Genomic DNA, 21,281 nt, shown 5'->3' with positions numbered 1-21,281 from the left:
CACAATCCAGTCCATTTCTGCAATGAAGCAGATTTATTTCTGCATTTTGCTAAACAAATTCAAGCACTACCAGGTGTTAAGTGGTTAGCGGAGTCTATTTGCGTATGTATCAAGTATGATGATATATTATTACGAGTTCGAAATCTTAATTCGATTGTATACAACTCGTCGCAGCCTCACGTGGAATAAACGTGTCAAGTGAGGCTACTACAGCCCATTATCTAGACAATGCCCCCCTGAAATAAGACTGAAGTATCTGTAGAATAGTTTCAACCTTCAGAACTATAGATGATTACATATTAATTCATAAGCCCTTAGCAGCCCCTTCCGCACCCTGCCTTTTTTGAGGACGGTGACCCCGAGCAACAGTTGCTTTAAAAAACACAGTTACGTTGCGTACAATGCAAATATATTAGTAAAAACCAATGATTTTGAATATCGTATTAGGAATCACATCAACTTCTTCATTATTATTTTTTCAAATTGAAATACCTCTTACACTATTGAACTAAGGCTCATAATGTAAAAACAGCAAATTAAAATTGATTGAGACATCTATACATTCAAAATCAATAAGCTTCTATCGATAACTAAATCCGTAGAAAATTATTGATCAATAAATAAAATTTATGTTTCGTCTTTATTCGTTTTTTTTATATTCACAGTATAAATCTTAGACTTCCTAAAAGCTGAATTAGTGGAGAAACTGAAAAGTCTATATTGACTTATCGCTTTAAGGAGATCTATTAAAAATGTTTTTCGGTGATAAAAATCTGTCAGACCGGATTGGGTTGCAATATTAAGACAGTACTCTGAGCAGAGTATTTATATATTATACCTACATGTAGGATTGGTAAGAACGAAATTTATGAAAAAGAGTAAGAAAGGGAAAAGAACACGACAGACAGAATGACAAAAAAGGAAGATGGTGAAGACGGTTAAGGCGTAATAAAAGTGTTAGATATTTTTTTATTATAATAATTGAAGATTTTGGAACAGTGGAATTTTGATTTTATATGCTGCGATCTCAATTCTACCCGGTCATCGTTCTCGTCAAACCCGTCGCTTGCGACGAAGGGCTAGACGAGTAAATTAGCCCGCAGACACAACCCACTGAGTTTCTCGCCGGATCTTCTCAGTGGGTCGCGTTTCCGATCCGGTGGTAGATTCTGCGTAGCACGGCTCTTGCTAGGGTTCGTGTTAGCAACGTCGTCAGGTTTGAGCCCCTTGAGCTCACCTACTAGTTAAGGTTACGCTGAAATAGCCTCTCAAGGCTATCAGCTGAGGTAGGAAATAAAAAAAACCTATTCTACATACAGGTCCTAGGGCCTGCGCCCAACATCTGCAGACTGTCAAATCTCACATACTCCACGTGCTCCCTAGGCACGGATACCTTACAAGAGGTTCCATGTCCGGCCCCATGTCCGAAAAAAAAGGACTCTTAGTCTTAGCCTTAGTTGGGTAAGGTTTAGATAGTTCCTATTTAAATTACTGGTAGGACTAGGAATATCCTGACCCGAAGCAATACCAGAGCGACCCCTACAGCAATAAAACAATCTTCAAATTCTTCTTAGATCTCCAGGTCGGCTGTTGGGTTTACCATTTGTTGTCTATGGACTCTGGTAAGACACAAAGAATAGAATTTGAGCTCGTCTAACCAGTAAATTACAAGGTGACCTTATTCATTTGCACCTACAAAAGATAACCCCAAATTGAAACAAATTAAAAATGTCATTCAGCAGACTATTTCTTTTGTGGGAATAACTAAGAAGGACAGATCTTCCATCGAGCGGTTGATATTGCTCGGTAGACTGACGGTCCGAATGCTGTTCTTGGGATCTTGTATATATGCAAGCTTATCTTGAAAATGTCGTAAGCGACATTCAGGCATCTGTCAAATATCTTGTGTTCTATAAAGCTGCTTTCAGACTACGCTATAATATAATAGCTCATAGCACAAATAATATCGCGCACTATACATTGTTATGGACACGTTCACACTGTACTGTACTAATTTTTTTTTATTGCCCGTGTATGCAGACGAGCATTCGGCCCACCTGATGGAGAGTGGTCCCCATCGCCCATGGACTTCAGCAATGCCAGGGTCAGAGCCAAGCCGCTGCCTACCAAAGCCTAAGTATACACTGATATGGCACTATAGTACAGCGTAGTCTGAAAGCAACTTAATGACTACCGCCATACTTTTTCGCGTTGATCGGTATACGGTCCACCTGTAAAGGTGATACCGGATTCACAGCGCCACTACCTTGAGACATGAGGTTAAGTCACAATTGTATTGTATAAAAGTTGTTCCACCCTTCACAAGGACGACTGCTTCGCTGCAAAAATAGGCAAAGCGACGTCTCGCAAGATGCCCTATCAATACTGCGAATGAAAGTTGTTTAAAGATACAACTATAAATAAATAAATATAAATATTTACTAATTTTTAATAATTTTTTATTATACACATACATATATTTAATATATATCCATAACCCTGGAAAATACTTATCATACAAATATCTTCCCTTGGCGGGATTCGAATCCGAACTTACCACTACTCCAGACGGCCGTTAAGACTGTACGATTAGCGTCCATAATGCTAGGCAGCTATGATTCTAGAAGCTCATCTTCTTATCACTCGTCGTTCTGCTTTCAAAATTCGCCTTTTCGAAATCACTGATCCCAACAATACCTCTGTCCGGTAACGCAATCTCTCGTATAATAAACAAACCAAAACCATCTAATCTCTCTGGTCATTACACACCTCATTTGCAGATCGTAAAATGTTTTAATACATATCGTGTTTTATCGCGTCTTATCGCTTTTATTGTGTTGCGTGGGGCAAATGGAGGTTCCACTTGGATTGTTTGAATTGCCGCGAATGCATTTTATTTATTTATTTAAGTTGCTGGTTATGTTTGGCATCGATGAGTCTGAGTGGTCATCTTATTTGCTATAAGTATTATTCTAGTATTCTGCAATAAAATTAAGTATGATTTGAATTCATACTCATTTGTTTTTAGTTTTTTATTTTTTTATTGCTTAGATGGGTGGACGAGCTTACTCTGAACGACTAAATTAAAATGGGACCTAACGGGAAGCGTCAGCTTTCTAATAAAGGAATCATCAAAATCGATTCACCCAGTCAAAAGTTATGAGGTAACAACCATAGAAAAAAAAACATACCGTCGAACTGAGAACCTCCTCCTTTTTTGAAGTCGGTTAAAAGTAAACTGTCTCCTAAGCCGTTTCGACATATCTCCGGACTACGAACCGATTAAATTAATAAACCATACGATTGCATAATCATGTAATGGTACAAGAACAGGTGTGAAAACGCAGGAAATTTGTGTACAAGTCGACCGTTACAGCGTCTTCATATCGAGTGATATACAGACGGACCCGTGACGAGATGCCGACCCAACTATCCGGTTCCTTTTGGTAAATTAAAAAGTCTACTTGTGACACCGACAGTACCATATTTTTTTTCTTACTTCAGCTGGTAGCCTTGAGAGGCTATATCAGCGTAACCTAATAAGTAAGTGAGCTCACAGGGCTCAAACCTGACGACGTTGCTAACACGAACCCTAGCAAGAGCAGTACTTCGCAGAACCTACCACCGGATCGGAAACGCGACCCACTGAGAAGATCCGGCGAGAAACTCAGTGGGCTGTGTCTGTGGGTTAATTTACTCGCCGAGCCCTTCGTCGCAAGCGACGGGTTCGGCTAGTACAATGACCGGGTACCATCAATGTGGGATGCTGTTAATACAGTTTACGGTCTTAAACTTAATAAAGAGGATACATTATAATGAATAATAAAATATATTTTGTGACAGTCTTAAGATTGCCCATGCCCAGATGTTAATAAATTATTTCAGTAAGAGTTAGAGAGCTATGCAAAAGCCAGAAAAGCTCCTCAAATCTACCGGCAGAGAGGAAGGTAAAGAAGAGACTTTACAATTCGTTCAAGTGACCTGTTTTAATTGCAAACAATACAAGACCTTTTATATATTTTTTGGTGAAGACATGTTGGTGAATGATCAGTGTCACACATGGCCATCAGCAATACTAGGGCAGCGTTCAGGTTGTTTTGTTGGAACGAAGTTCCTTATGGGCCGATGCGGAGGGGTATACCCTAACCGGGAAAAAACGTCCGTAACGTAAGATTTTTATTATTTATGTATAGTCTTAATATGATGGCTATACAGTGTCTTATGTATAGTCTACGTGATGACGGCTATTATTATTATTCATATAAATAGCTGTTTCTTTGTATATTATTATTATATATCTTTTATAAATCATTGTGAATAAAATAAAGTTGATAACTTTGTAAAGTAGTTTTTATTTTATTTTTATCAATAAAAAAATTATAATAAAAAATGTATACCCGAATAATTATTTTCTTTATACCTTGAATAGAACTTAAACTAAATATTTTTATAATAAGGAATTTCCTTCCTATTCGGTGTTCCACGACACCACACATATTTTTTTTTATGTTTGAGAGATTAGTGGTGGCCCGGAGACCTTTCCGGTTTTACCAGGGCAGGTGGGTTCAGGCTGTGATAACCATGGGTGTGATATCTGTTTAACATTACAATAACAATGAAGATAAGAATTCTTCGACGGTGTAATACGTGGAGCGATTGAACATCAAAAGGCTTCGCTGTGTGCTCAGAGCGAACGTTTTATGTCTTTCTCGTTTCGTCTTTGAGTTTTATTATGTGAACATACGGAACATGGAAATTCTGTTCAAAATCATTTTACGATATTCTTTATATTAATGAATTGGCCTCTGTGGATTAATATATTGAACGAGATTAGTCATTTGTTTATTACGAAATTACTAAGTGTTTGTAGTGGATAGTATTTTAAGTTAAAATGTTTCTGATATTTTATTGATTTCTTGGTACATCTGCCATGGTCATTGAAGACTGGATATCGGGAATTCCACTGCCCACCTTACGATTGAAAGTGTATTAGTATTGATCCATATATTGCAGCAGAAATAGGATGGTGGTATCCAGAATCACAGGATCTCTATATACCTACCACTAATTTGGCTCTGGTTAGGCTTGGGTAGTAAACATATTATCAACTGATCTTTTCCTCGATCGAAAGAGATACGAAAAATTTCTTAGGGTCAGCAGCGACCTGCCTGTGCCCCAAAGCCCTGTCATTTAGATTACCAATGTCCATTAGCAACGGCAACCACTTACAATCGCGCTTGGTCGTGACCTCATCAAAATTTTGCATATACTAACTAATATTCTAGTCAGATGGAAAAATATTGCCTTCGTCAAAGGGATTGCAGAATAGCTATGTCAAAATCATAATCAAAATTCGACCCGGCAACTGAATGATGCGGACATCATTCCGAAATCGACAGCTGTTAAATTAATCATTAATATTAATACGTATAAAAGAGTTCAATGAACCGATATATTTATTTATCGGGAAATGAATTTGTAAAAACGTATGTTTACGTTTTATCACGATCGTAAAATCGTCATAAAACCCGACACTAGTAAAAGACAGACTGAATTTCTATTTGATTATATATACGACAAAACCAGGACGATTTGAACGTTGCAATGACGGCAATTCGGCTATGAAAAAAATCCTCGACTGTGGTAGATGCGTTTTTATTATTGCGCTAAGTTAAGGACTAGCTAATTCACAGATTGGTTATCTGAGTTGACGGGCACTAAAATCTTAAATACCCACGCTTAAAAATCAGATTGAAGACTCAATGGTGGTAGGACCTCTTGTTTTTCACTGGTGGTAGGACCTCTTGTGAGTCCGCACGGGTAGGTACCACCATCCTGCCTATTTCTGCCGTGAAGCACTAATGCGTTTCGGTTTGAAAGGTGAGGCAGCCGTTGTAACTATACTGAGACCTTAGAACTTATATCTCAAGGTGGGTGGCGAATTTACGCTGTAGATGTCTATGGGCTCCAGTAACCACTTAGCAGCAGGTGGTCTGTGAGCTCGTCCACCCATCTAAGCAATAAAAAATTAAATAGTGACTGTCCCACCCTTAATGCATGACTAAGCCTTGTTCGGACTAGGCAAGTATTTTAGTCGAGTACCGAGTAATTTAGTAGCTATATGTGTCTGAGCACCAAAAACGTAGTCGAGTAGGTTAGTAAATAATTTAGTCAAGTCGATCCATTTTGTTCTATTTTTTCGGGCGAGTAGCGAGTAATTTAGCCACTAAATTACTCGGTACTCGACTAAAATACTCGCCTAGTCCGAACAAGGCTTAAGGCATGACAGCTATGACATGTCCTTCTTCAAACGAGGCTTGTGGAGAGTATTAAACGGTAGGCAGCGGCTTGGCTCTGCCCCTGGCATTGCTGAAGTCCATGGGCGACGGTAACCACTCACCATCAGGTGGGCCGTATGCTCGTCTGCCTACAAGGGCAATAAAAAAAAAAAAAAAAAAATGTTACCTTCCTCGCTCGGACGCATAATGCGCTGATAACAAATTTGCAGGATTTTTTTTACACAACGTTGTCCCTTCATCGTAGAAGTCGTTTGTGAACCTTCCTTAAGATTTACGATTTAAGTCTTATCCTTTAAAGTGACTTCAAAAGCATGTCCAGAGTTGTCGCATCTCCCAGTAGGCCATTTGATTTTATGCAAAAAAGGTATATTTGAACTGAAGATATTAAGTCTTGCTTAACTTAAAACCTCTGCTTCTGTAAGAAAGAGTTCTTTTCTCTCTGCCTTTTGTTACGGCTTATTCCAAAGGAACTGCTCTAAAGAACTGTTTGAGTCTCTCATACTCAACGAACTAATCTCTGCCGTGGCGATCTCTCTCAGCTAGAACTGCTTTTTTCACCCACAATGCTTTTAAACATTCGACTTAGGACTGGAAATCAATTTTGCTTTCTACCTCAATCCCCTCATCTCCTTTTTTATATTATCGCACCTCCAGCCATCGGAGCAGAGATCATCCATATTATCTAGAACCGCTGCGTTCATCGACACAGCGTTTCCGGAGATCTTTTTTGGCACGTATCAAACAGCTATGGAATGAGCTCCCCTCCACGGTGTTTCCCGAGCGCTATGACACGTTCTTCTTCAAACGAGGCTTGTGGAGAGTATTAAGCGGTAGGCAGCGGCTTGGCTCTGCCCCTGGCATTGCTGAAGTCCATGGGCGACGGTAACCACTCACCATCGGGTGGGCGTATGCTCGTATGCTTATAAGGGCAATAAAAAAAGGACCTAAGTAATACCAATACAGTTCGTTTTTCAATCTATGACCCCTTGATATGAGCGGGCAGTTCATTCGCAAAATAAAGAACTAAATTTTTATTATACACTACATCCAAAGTCAAGGGTAGGCATTAGTTCTTTATAAATCACCTTTAAACAAAAATTTTAAAGTTCCTTCACCCTTACCTACCCTTGGGCATTCACAACTGACTATTAACTACCTCCAATTTATGCAAAAACTGCAGCGTGTGAGACCCGCCTTACGGTGAAAGATAATTTGATTAATAAATACACAAACGAATATCAACCTTAAAATTTCAGACATTGGAACTAAAATAGTATTTTATTAAGAGAAAGAGAGACTTGACCGAGTAATTTATAAGAAATGAAAAATATTGAGCTGTACAATCAAATCTGATTCATGATTTTATAACGGCAAAGACTATATTGCTTTCGATCAAAAGGAATTTTATACGTATTGATTTTATTTATTTTGTAATTCGAATTTATGCATATTGATATGTTTGCCTTTGTTCGATAAATTAAAAAAAAATTATAACACAAGCAGTAGGTAGTCCGCTCGCAATTCTCAATTCAAATTTAATGTTTATTTAACATGACGGTAACGTGACAGGAAAGTGTTCAATCGAAAATGAAATACTTTATGGAAACCGTATAAAAATACAAGATGTACCAATATCGTTGCGGGCTGCGTTACGAAAAGAGGCAAATATATGAAATTCGAGATTAAATTTTAAAATCAATTCAATTATGCCTCACGAAAGCATTGAATTTGATCTTCTATGTCTCCCCAGTCATCAGTAAATTAACCCTCAGACACAGCCCACTGAGTTTCTCGCCGGATCTTCTCAGTGGGTCGCGTTTCCCATCCGGTGGTAGATTCTGCGAAGCACGGATCTTGCTAGGGTTCGTGTTAGCAACGTCATCATGTTTGAGCTCCGTGAGCTCACCTTCTAGTTAAAGTTACGTTGAAATAGCTTCTCAAGGCTCTCAGATTAGGTAGGAAAAAAAAAATCTCCACCTTATCCCACTAGGTGGGGTCGCCACAGTGCATTTTTCTATTCCATTCTCCTCGATCAACCGTCATCTCAACACTTACTCCCCTCTCTCTCTCTCATCGTCAGTCATACATTCCATCCATGTCTTCTTCGGTCGACCCTTCCCCCTAAATACGCCACCCACCTTGAAATATAAGGTCTCAGTATAGTTACAACGGCTGCCTCACCCTTCAAACCGAAACGCATTTCTGCTTCACGGCAGATATAGGCAGGGTGGTGGTACCTACCTGTGTGGACCCACAAGAGGTCCTTTATCTAATACTTTGACTTAATGACCCGTGCAAAAGTGACAAAACATCTCCCTTCCCGATTATACATTCCTAAAACAAATTTAATCACACTTTTCAGAGAAAGCTCGCACCTACTAAAAGCTAAGTCGACAGTTTACGAGCTTTTAAGTTCGTTTAGTACTTAAAACTGTTAGTACTAGGTTTCAGTTCGTATCTAAGGTCATAAATCAAGTCTCAGGCCCGATTGTACTAAAATATGGTTTGGCTCGAACATTGGTGTATTGTAAAGATATTTTGTAAAGATATTATATATTTATTTTCGTTGTTGTGGAAGGAGCCACTTGGCATCACAATGAGAACGTCACTGTCGATCTTGAGACACGAAAACATAATTTGAACGTATTGATTCCTTCAAATCGGAAGTCATCACTACTTCACGTTAATCATAACATATCCAGCCGTAATCATTAAGTAACTGGAACACGTAGGTAAGCAAATTTACCAGAGCGCAGATTTATTTATTCGGAGTTAGACAGATATTCTTTTCCTCTATCAAGTTTTATCAAAACAATATTCTTTTCAATTGAAAAGATTGGAAAAATCTGTATTTTGAATTTAATTGTTTGCAACCACATTTTTTCGTACTGTGTTTTTAGCATCTGCGATACAAATAAGACATTCAATTACTTTAGAATGTAAGTACAGAGAGCGATACGGCTGACGTCTTCATAATTTACAGGCAATTACAAAAGGAATATGTACTTAAAAATATTCACGAACCACTTCCACGATAAAGGAATAACATCGTGCAATGAAAATCAAAAACCCAAGGAACTGTCTAATTATAGGTGGTAGCGCTTATTCCAAATGTGAACAGCTATCCTGCTTATTTGTGCCGCGAAGCAGTCACGCGTTCCCGTGTCTTATTGAGACATAGGCCTCATGTCTCATGGTGTTGTGTATATTATGATACCCGTGTGCTCCAGTAACCAGTTGGCCGGCACCTATGTAATAAAAAAAACCTTTTCAACTTTTTTTTTATTGCTTAGATGTATGGACGAGCTCACAGCCCACATGGTGTTAAGTGGTTACTGGAGCCCATAGACATCTGCAACGTAAATGCGCCATCCACCTTGAGATATAAGTTCGAAGGTCTCAATTATAGTTACAACGGCTGCCCCACCCTTCAAACCGAAACGCATTACTGCTTCACGGCAGAAATAGGCAGGGTGGTGGTACCTACCCGTGCTAAATTAACAAGAGGTCCTACCACCAGTAAAATGTCATTAAACTCTCTCAATCTGCACCGCAGCCTTAAAATAAATCCGAACCTTTACCTAAAATGTCCAGACTCAACCTGGGTTGAGGTTGCAACCTTCTGAAACAATCAAGAAGAGTAGCTCTATGTGTATAAGTAAGTGGTTCTGTAATAGTCGTCGTGGAAGTCGTCGTGGCCTAAAGGATAAGACGTCCGGTGCATTCGTATGTAGCGATGCACCGGTGTTCGAATCCCGCAGGCGGGTACCAATTTTTCTAATGAAATACGTACTTAACAAATGTTCACGATTGACTTCCACGGTGAAGGAATAACATCGTGTAATAAAAATCAAACCCGAAAAATTATAATTTGCGTAATTACTGGTGGTAGGACCTCTAGTGAGTCCGCACGGGTAGGTACCACCGCCCCGCCTATTTCTGCCGTGAAGCAGTAATGCGTTTCGGTTTGAAGGGTGGGGCAGCCGTTGTAACTATACTGAGACTTTAGAACTTATATCTCAAGGTGTGTGGCGCATTTACGCTGTAGATGTCTATGGGCTTCAGTAACCGCTTAAGATCAGGTGGGCTGTGAGCTCGTCCACACATCTAAGCAATAAAAAAAATAAAAAAAATATGATAGCACATCTTCCCGCGGTGCTAGGGGCGATTTTTGTTTTATCAATTAAGCGTGCCTTATCAGCTGCCTAGTCGTTATCGAAAGACGTCATTACAAGTTCTCGACCGTAATGGATCGCCTTTTATTTATACGTTTTTGTATTGCAATTAAACCGATCATCGGGATGGAGCTGTGTTGGAAATCAGGCCGCTTCAAACCAGTTACTCTGAGAATCTATGGTGAGAAGAAAAAACGGTGTGAACCGTGAACGGTGAAAAAACATGAGTATAACCTATTTTTTCAATTCCGAAACCTTGTTAAAGTCAGACAAGAAAAAAAGCAACTAATGTTATTACTAAATTGGTGTATAAAGAGAAGCAGATTGGGTTGGCCGCTGGTTCTCCTGTCAGCGTAAAGTAATAAAATCTCTAGTGGCCACGTGTTGTTGTGTATCGCTTATCATTACGATCCGTCTTATCATTAACAGTCCCACCGTTATCTGAGGGCATCCTGCAACCGGTTACAGCGTGTCGCCTGTGTTACTAGGATGGGGTCTAAGTATCAGCGGACTTTTATTTTTTATAAATATTTTTATTGGACCGCCGAGCTTATCCGATCCTAATGACCTCGATTATTGCGTACGGCTAGTATTCGATTCTGGGTCGAAGTCAATATTTTAGTCAAAGATTCTTTTGGAGTTTTATGTTTTGTGTTGTGTTCGCGTATCGCAATCTTTATTCTGTTGTAAAATCTATTGGCTGTCCCCTTCGTACTGGAATCCATGACTTCTTTGGGGCTAAAGTAGGCGAATTAGTGGCATGTACCTGCATAGGTCCGTTGTGCTCGAACCTGTAACTTTGTACGGAGCTGAACCCACAGTTAAGCTGATCTCTTCGGCTACCTACATAAGCTCCAGAATAAGACCAGAAAACGCGGCTTACTCTACCATTTCTCACTACCACTCAAGTATATTCTTCGTCAAACGAGGCTTGTGGAGAGTACGTACGTTAGGCAGCAACTTGGCTCTGCCTTTGGCATTGCTGACGTCCATAGGCGACAGTAACCAATCACCATTAGATGGACCGTATGCTCATATGCCTACAAGGGTATTTTTTATTTATTAAATACTCACTTATTTTCGAAAATAATTCCCATCAAATAATATCAAGTTACTGAAAAATATTGTTGGTAGCCGCTCTAAATGAGACCACACGTCCCCGGCCAAGAATGAACTCACGGCGCCAGACGCTTGAATGAACATCTCACACTATAAAATTTTATTTTTATTTAAATCGCACAAAACAGGATCCCAGTGATCTGTATTTTTCCTTTATAGACATTAATGAAGTAATTTAGAAACGTCTCGATATAGATCTTCGTGTCGTGATCGGGATCGTGCTACTGTACGCGCCGGACCTCGTTTAGTGGCCAAACATGTTGATAGTTTTAAATAATTCGCTAATTTAATGATCCATGTGGCTGCGTAAATAATGTTGTAGTTATACTTCTTAATGAAACTTATTTTAGAATGTATAACGATTTTTTTAGTTTCCTTCCAGCCCAAAGTTCTCCTCATTACTGTGGGTCGTGACTCCCTTCTGCATCAACCTCTCTTGTACGATCATTTTCCAACTGCTACGATCCTTGGCCTCGTGGAGGGCATCATGGAACTTGATGTCCAGACAAGACCGAATTCGGTCCGACCATCTCATGGAACTGCGTCCCGCTAAGCTCAAAGCTTAGTAAATGACATTTTAATCTGCTTATTTTGCAACTATTATTGACAAGCTTCCGCAAAAAGCTTATAGAATCAGACTTTCCTGGATTTTTTTTAAATGAATGAACTCTGTTTTCTGAGTCATCTTAATGAATTACACAAAGCTTAAAGTTAACAGTTCTGAAGTTGTTTTGGTTTACGAGATAAGCCGCCTGGTACATTTGTAATGAGCGGTGCGACTATATAAGTGTTCGAATCCCACAGGTGAGTACCAAATTGGGTTTAGGTTAAATTATTAACATAATGATAATAAATTATATTAATCGGCTTAGCGCAGGTCTAGGTGTGAAAATATCTCCTATAATGTTGCCAAAGTAGCTTTATCAATAGGTTTTTTTTTATTGCCTTTGTAGGCAGACGAGCATACGGCCCACCTGATGGTGAGTGGTTGCCGTCGCCCATGAACTTCAGCAATGCCAGGGGCAGAGCCAAGCCGCTGCCTTATAACGTTATTAATGATACCTTATTATGGGAAGTATTTAAATAATACTAAGACACATTTATTGTAAACACTGGTAGTTTTGTTTCTATAAAGATTGAAGTCGTCGTGGCTTAAAGGATAAGACGTCCGGTGCATTCATGTTGAGCGGTGTTCGAATTACGCAGGCGGGTACCAATTTTTATAATGAAATACGTATTTAACAAATGTTCACTATTGACTTCCACGGTGAAGAAATAGCATCGTGTAATATTAATCAAACCGCAAAAAATTTTAATTTGCGCAATTACTGGTTTTAGGACATCTTGTGAGCCCGCACGAATAGGTACAACCAACTTGCCTATTTCTGTCGTGAAACACGAATGCGTTGCGGCTCGAAGGGTGGGGCAGCCGTTGTACTGTAAAAACTGAGACTTAGAATTCATGTCTCAAGGTGGGTGGCGGCATTGAGCCATCCATTTAAGCAAAAAACAACATGGAAAACTGAAGAACGTGGCAGACGCGAATTATTTTCGGCAAAAATAAGTAAAACGGTACTACCCACCAATCCAGGCTTACACTATGCTCTAGCATTAATAGGATGGAGGGCAATGAACACACTAAACAAAACAAGGAGACGAATTTGCTATTATGGATGAATCAAAGGAATGTAATGGCAGCAGAATGTGGCTAGCGACACATAGCCGACATGGAGAGTTGACGACTAGGTACCTAATAAACGATCTCTCGGCGCTCTTAATCTTGACATCCCAAAGTTTCTGGGTGAGAGGTCACGAGATTATCCACCGGAATCTTCCGCTAGAACGAAAGAGAGATCATCATTTTTTCCTATGGTTCGAACCTTAGACACACATTAGACCCGAATTAAAATGTATGATGGATGTTTAAAGAGATAACTATTAATATCTGAAAAATTTGAATAAAATATGAGGAAGACGCGCAGTGACGCATGTCGTAAAAGTCTAGATGCATTATGAAAGCTCCTGTGATTGAGGGAAGCTCGACCTATTTATATTCCATAGTTAAGGTTTTACGACAGACCGTGGCTATAGAAGGAATTTAAATATATTTTGTAACATTCGCTTTCACGAAACGGAAATAGCGACATCTTGAAAGTTATTAAAAACATCAACGTACTTCAGGAGGTAGATGAAAATTTTATGTATACTCCGGCCCAATTCTTGGAATTCCATGTATTTGTCGCGCCATTCGGAACGCTATTGCGGTAGATATATAGCACACCGGCTTGGAGTATTGAGAAGGTATTCCTAATGATCTAATTTTCTAAATGTTTTCCTTCCACATCGTCAAATGATGTGAACATGTTGATGCGTTTGAGGCGTTAGGGTGACAACCAGTTTTTTGATGGACAATTTTACGGGACATTTTATAGATACATTTAAATCTGTTTACGTAATAAAATAGCAAGAGTTTTAATGGAATACACATTCACGACACTAAACCCGTCGCTAAGCGTTCATGGCTGTGTAAATTTTCAACGGTATATTCCAGCATGACAGAAAATTTAAGTGTATCTTGCGGTACCCGGTCTAAATAAACTTGGGTTTTTAATAATTCCTCTTATTCGACTTAGATATTTAAACGGATTATGAGCGGCCGTTGAGCGGATATTGGTAATAGGGTATATCGCAAAATAATAGTTTGCCTGGCTACAGAAAGACTTAGGCCGTCTGTAATTTCCTACTCGACTTTTATTTAGTGATGACTTATACCTGAAAGTGTTTTCATAATATTTCTTACTAAACTCTCCCCTAATTTCCAGACTAAATACTAAAATAGTATTCTGTACTACAATAGTTGGGTATTTTTGCTTCGATGCAATCCTTCATCGATGTTTCGAAGTCGCATGAAAACAAGTATGTATTTTTCATTACAGAATACATAAATATTAAGAGCAGTAATGTTTTACATAAGACTGTACTTTCGAATACATATAAATACTAAGAAATTTATTACCTACCACATATACTTTGGCATTGACAAATACATAAGATACACACAGTCATATGTGGAAAATTTGAATAAGTTCATAATTGTCTAAAATGGTACTTAAGATAAGTTTTGTCAGACATTTTAATTTATTTATTGCTTAGATGGGTGGACGAGCTCACGGCCCACCTGGTTTTAAGTGGTTATGGGTGTCCATAAACATCTACAATGTAAATGCCGCCACCCACCTTGAAATATAAGTTCTAAGGTCTCAGTATAGTTACAACGGCTGCCCCATCCTTCAAACCGAAACGCATTACTATTTCACGGCAGAAATAGGCAGAGTGGGGGTAGCTACCCGAGCGGACTCACAAGACGTCCTACCACCAGTACAACATTTAATTTGTCCTTACCAAATTCATGCACACAACAAATATACAATAGGAAAGAGTTAATCCATAAATTGTTGCAAGACTTATCACACTGGTTTCGTGATGGGTTAATTTTAGTGGTTACAGATTAGACCAGAATTTACTGTTGTTGGCACGGATAGCCAAGATCAAGGGAATTTCATTGGTGTAAATTTAGATAGGAACGGTAAAGTAGGATTACAACGTAAGCTTTGCTTCTAGCACGGAGACGATCTTGCGGCCCATCTGATGCTAGGCGGGTTTTTATTACGCTAATACTTTTGCTGTTCTGTACCAGTATTTACATCCGATAGTTTGGGAAGCATGATAGCTTCGCAAAGACATGGGCGGCAAAGTAATAAATCTTACTTCAAACGATACTGGAAAGGAGTCGTCCGCCATCGGAAAGAACACTTAAACGAACCCACTGAGTTTCTCGTCGGATCTTCTCAGTGGGTCGCGTTTCCGATCTGATTGTAGATTAAGCGAAGCACGGCTCTTGCTAGTGTTAGCAAATTCTCTCAGATTGAGCCCGTGAGGTCGCCTACCCGTCCTGGCGTAGCTGATATAGCCTCTTAGGCTACCAGCAAATAAGTAGAGAAAAAAAAAACACTAGAACGTTTCCTTCCAAATATTCCTGTTATTGAAAAATCGAAACTAATTACAAATTGAAATAAATAAAGTTATATATTTAGATGTTCTTGGGGCATTATTCCTTAATATTTATGAAATTTTATATACGTAACTATTAATTAACAAGGTAACAACTTTTATATTTCAATAGATGCCAAGCTCACAGTTCACCTGGCTACTGTAGTCCGTGGACAACAGAAAATTACTGTCACCGCATACCTACATGAAACTCTAAAAAATGTTTTATTGCTGTTTGTTTCGTATGGACATTTGAAATTTAATTTATGTTAAATTAAACTCTGAATTTATAATGGATTGTTTTATTTTATGCGACGTGCGTGCGCGCCTGAGTGCAATGGCGAAGTGGTTTATAATGTATGAAATATCTCTATTGAATATTAGTTTGTTTTTTGAAATACTGATGACACAAACGTCGGCACGAACACTGTTGTCGTATTCTTTAGACCGGAACACTTCGCATAGGCAATAGAAAGGGGTAATTAATATCCAGTCAAAATTACCAATTACCAAAATTATTAAACAATGAAATTATTTGACGTAGAGAAAGCAAAAGTTATTGAGGGAGGTAGGAAGTAACTGCAGATGATACTATAAGAGTTAAGGAAGAGTAGGGGCCATATTAAAATGTAGCGGTGGTCGTCTCCACATTACCAACCAGACCAAAGCCTTAGACATGAACAAAATTAGAGGAATTTATTGAATCATCACACTCCAAATGGCTATTCAAAATTGATTCGAATAAAATTAAATATATTTTGCGTTCTAGTTTCCTTTCGAAATATACGCAATTTGTACGTTAATTATACTCGTAAAATATAGTTTTATTAAATACCTCGTTAGTATGCAAATAAATAAATGACAATGCAATAAAGACATAGTGTCCTAGTTTTTTTTTTTTTTTTGTCACAAACAAGACTATCAATCGTTCGTTCTTTTGATCTGATACGAGTTTTATATAAATTTTAAATCACAACAGCTAGTTAAATGATTTAATTTATTAAATAAAAAAAGGGTTCAGTTTGAAAGAAAAATAAACCAAATCTTTTTTTATTATTTGATCGGTATAGGTCGTATTGTGTGTTAGTGCCCCAACGCAGTCTTTCAGACCTGGTATGCGGCTTCCAGTCTAGCGGGGCGTCTTAGACCATTAGCTGCCCCATCTTGACGATCTGATCACCAACCGGTAGGCAGCGGCTTGGCTCTGCCCCTGGCATTGCTGAAGTCCATGGGCGACGGTAACCACTCAATATTTGTCTAAAGTCTTAGCGAAATCTGTGATTATAAAAGTATAATAAGTCTTTGACAATAGAATCATAATAGTGTACAAACTTATAATTTCAATTAATTATAGTCGAATTTCGACTAACGGAGGACCACTAGTTTTCTTAATACTGTATATTATTATTATTATATTATTATTATATTATTATTATTATTCTTTAAAAGAGGCTTGTGGAGAGTATTAAGCGGTAGGCAGCGGCTTGGCTCTGCCCCTAGCATTGCTGAAGTCCATGGGCGACGGTAACCACTCACCATCAGGTGGGCCGTATGCTCGTCTGCCTACAGGGGCAATAAAAAAAAAATTATACTCGCAAACGAGCGAACTATATTTAGGTCTCTATAATACTAAAGTACTCAATTCTGTGAGCATTGAACACAACTAACCACTCATTCAACGGAATCAACTTAAAACAAATTATGCGTAAATCAATTTTATTAATTCGAACGTCAATTAATTATTTTATTACCGTAATAAATATAGTCAACGATCGATTCAATTATAGAAAGGTCCAAAGTTCAAAACAAAACGTTGGATCTGCTTATTTGTAAACATATTAGTGTGTTTATTGCCTCTCGTATATACATTATATATAAACAGATTGATATTAGAGTGGCCTTTAACTATGAATCGACCATTCAATGTTACGTTACCCAAATTTTTATCAAAATGAAACTTTCGCTGTCTGTGAATTATGAAGACTGTAGAGCATGAAACCTGACAAAATAGTTTAAAAAAAATTATAGCAATAACGAAGTTTAAGTCTAAAATTCTAGAAGAAAGAAGTCTAGAAATATTTAATTTTTTTAATAAAAAAATAAATATTTACTAACAATCACGCCACGTTAACTGGTCCCGTGATAAGTTCGTAAAGAACTTGTGTTACAGGTACCAGATAACGGAAATAAATGTAAGATTTTTATTATACGCATACATATATTTAATACACATCCATAACCCTGGAAAAGACATTTATATTTAATTTTATCATACAAATATCTTCCCTTGGCGGGATTCGGACCCGCGACCCCCTTGTGTAGTGACCACGTCACTTACCACTACACCAGACGGCCGTTAAAACAACACAAATTTATTTGATGTCCGCAATCGTATGTGATTGTGTATATTTTTTTCTCATATATTATTTTTCTAAATATGTAGCCTAGCTATATGTTTCGTAGTAATCACCATCATCAGCCTATAGTAGTCCACTGCTGGACTGGATAAGCTTCTCCAATTGCACGCCATTGAGCATGATCTTCGGCTTCTCTCATCCAACTTTAGCCAGCAATATGATTAATGTTAATTGGGCCCTCAAGTTGTCTGCCTAACCTTTTTTTTTCTGACCTAACCACCTAACCCACATGGAGACCGCGGAGCAGTCATTAGGTCCGATTTGAAGGGTGGAAGATATACCATACAATTGAAACTACAACCTTAGGTTTAAAGGTAATAGGTAGATAGGTTAGGGTTTAGGTAATATGGCATTTGTGTTATAGACATCTATAGTTATTGTCTATTATAGTTATAGTCTAGTATCCACTTAACAGCAAGTAAGCCGTGAGATCGCTCAGCCATCAATGTAATGAAAAAATATTTACGCCGACATTTACGTTTTTATGTCTATGGGCTCCGGTGAACACTTAACACCGGGTGAGCTGTCCACGCATCTAAGCAAAAAATATATATCGGAATCTATATAATTATATTGTTATAAATTGAAATAGTATGCTAGATTTGTGGTCTGAATCCCGGAACGCTATAGACAATCTAGTCATTGTAGGTACATACGAGTATGCCATTACAGACACCAACATGTCTATGGCTCTAATAATCAAATGACCAATCCTTGGATTGGTTATTAAAATAACGTCTTGGAAGTAGATTAAGATTTTAGTCACAAATTTCAATGCAGCTTGGACTCTAACTAAGCACTAACTCTTGTGCACTAAACAAACACCACTCTTCGAACCACTAAAAGATATTCTTAATAAAATATACGGAACCGCTCAGTAAAACATTACAATATCATGTCAAACCCGACATAAAAGTCACATTATTTGCATTTTTATATCCGCACAGATGTTTATTTGAATGGTCGACATTTATGACAGAACGCAACAGCGCGACTGATATATCGGACGAGTTTTTGAATGGTGTAAAAACATGTATTTTTATTTATTAACGGTTCGCTTTGTTAACGAATCATTACGAACAGCAGCGTGATGGTATTTGTGAGGAGTCCTCTGTCCGCACAAGAGTGGTCCAGCGACAACTGAGTCTCCGTGTGAGATCGACTGTTCATTGAGAATGGAAAACCAATCCAGTGATGGCGGCGGATCGGATGGTGAGCTTACTCCTCCAACCGGTGTTAAGCTCCAAATTGCCAGTCAGGGTTTTTTTTATTGCTTATGTGGGTAGACGAGCTCACAACCCAACTGGTGTGAAGTGGTTACTGGAGCCCATAGACATCTACAGCGTAAATGCGCCACCCACCTTGAAATATAAGTGCTAAGGTCTCAAGTATAGTTACAACGGCTGCCCCACGCTTCAAACCGAAACGCATTACTGCTTTACGGCAGAAATAGGCAGGGTGGTGGTACCTACCCGTGCGGACTCACAAGAGGTCCTACCACCAGTAATAAGACTCGCTTCGCCACACTAAGGTCACGCTACTGTTATAATATATAAGTATTTATTACTGTGATGCTCAGCAGATGGAGAGCTTTTTCCCGGGCAAAAAGAATAGCCTCCAGGTCGCTCGGGATGCGCGACGACCCGTGATTATTATTCGCTCGGGTTGGAAGCATGTTGGTTAGGTTCATATCCTTAAGGTTTTGCATTTGCTTCGGTTATAATATATTGGTATACAATAAAGCACACTCTACTCTTTATTGCCGCCTTGAGAAAAGGACTAAGGTGATCATTCGATGAATGGACGTTTGTTTGGTGCATCGGTAACTTCTTATCATAAATTATTTTTGCAGCGTTTATTGAAATAGATTTTGTTTTATATTAAGAACATTAAATTAAAAAAAAAAAGGCTTCGGTTAGATCTTGTATTTAAAAATAAATGGTATGTGCTGGCTACATTTTGAATTCAGATATTCAAGATCTGAATACTAACATACCTATGTTTTTCGTCATATCAGCTGAGCTCGAGATCTGAAAGAAGAAAGGTACGATAAGATTATAATAGCCACCAACTAAACATAAAGTTTTGGAATGGACAGGCCCTAGTGACTTAAAAAAAAGGCCCTAGTGACCTAGGGGTGCAGTACATTACAAAAAAATTGTCTCAATTTTCAGAGAAATAGGCTCAAAAGTCGAAGAAAATTCAGATACGGTAACCTGTGTTTTGTGTGCTGATACTAATAGCATCCCCCAGCACCGAAACTGAATTGGGTGGATCCACCGGAAAGCAGGTAGCTATGGTAAACTAATAATGAGACTTTGAGTTCATGTTGAGATAAGCACATTCACTTTGTGAAACCTTTCGGTTTGGATAACTCATTCTTACCGTCTTTTTTTTCAGACAGGGGCCTAACCTCATCCAAGACGTCTGCGCCTAGGGGCACGCAAGGTATTAGGACTTAACGGTCTGCAAATGTTGGGAACAGACTGCAAGCCCAAGGAGGCTTTATGGCCCTACCCACCAAACGACTCCCCTGGTACATTCTCACCCGACGTCCGATCTCTGCCCAGTTCAGAACCCAGGTAGAGTAAGGGGGGTCAATGCTACAACCAAACTCCCGGGTCATCGAGGCGATCGTCGACGACCACAACGTCAGTTTTTTATTGTTATTCCCATCTAATGTAACTTAAGAGAAACAGATACTATCTCTCTAATCCCTAACCATATTTTACAAAGTGTGCTAGATTAAATATCGAAACTTCACTAGATCCGGTGCATCTACACGCAGGGCACGTTGTTAAGGGTGGCCTTCCGAGTGCGAAACATCATTCCGTTGATAGCGTTACGGCCAGGAATGACAAATGACGAAAGGAAAAGGCAACATAACCAATCGATCGAAACAATTCGTATGTACATCTGCTCCTAAACGACCAATAGCTGTGCCGTTTCGCCAACGGCCTAGACGTGATTAAACGTAGACATTTATTAGCTGTTCTGGTATTCGAATCTCGCCTTTCGTGCGGTAATGCCCAAGGATCGCCACGCTGTCGCGCCTAAGTTTGTGACGGTTTAAAAGTGGCGCCATCACAACCTAGTGTTGAATTGCGAGCGTTTCCCTTGAAACTTTACTGCCAATAACAGAGTAGGATGTGGAGACGTGTGCTATGCGAATACGTGACACGCTGCTAACCGTTTAGTGGCAGATTTTATGTCCGTAATTT

At 38.8% G+C, this 21,281-nt stretch overlaps 1 protein-coding gene across 1 annotated transcript in view; it reads right to left on the bottom strand.

The window, feature by feature from the left end:
* The window catches only part of LOC114240356 (uncharacterized), a 196,186-nt gene extending 176,094 nt beyond the window's left edge, over window positions 1–20,092 (bottom strand). Inside the window, exon 1 of the mRNA XM_089736295.1 lies at window positions 20,057–20,092. The gene's annotated coding sequence lies outside the window, so the exon portion shown is untranslated. The remainder of the gene's footprint in view (window positions 1–20,056) is intronic.
* Between the last annotated feature and the right edge of the window lie 1,189 nt (window positions 20,093–21,281).

Source organism: Bombyx mandarina, chromosome 21 (genome assembly GCF_030267445.1).
Source record: "Bombyx mandarina strain Sakado chromosome 21, ASM3026744v2".
NCBI lineage: Eukaryota > Metazoa > Arthropoda > Insecta > Lepidoptera > Bombycidae > Bombyx > Bombyx mandarina.
Note: the sequence above shows the minus strand (reverse complement) of the source record. Positions and strands in the feature narration are given on the sequence as shown.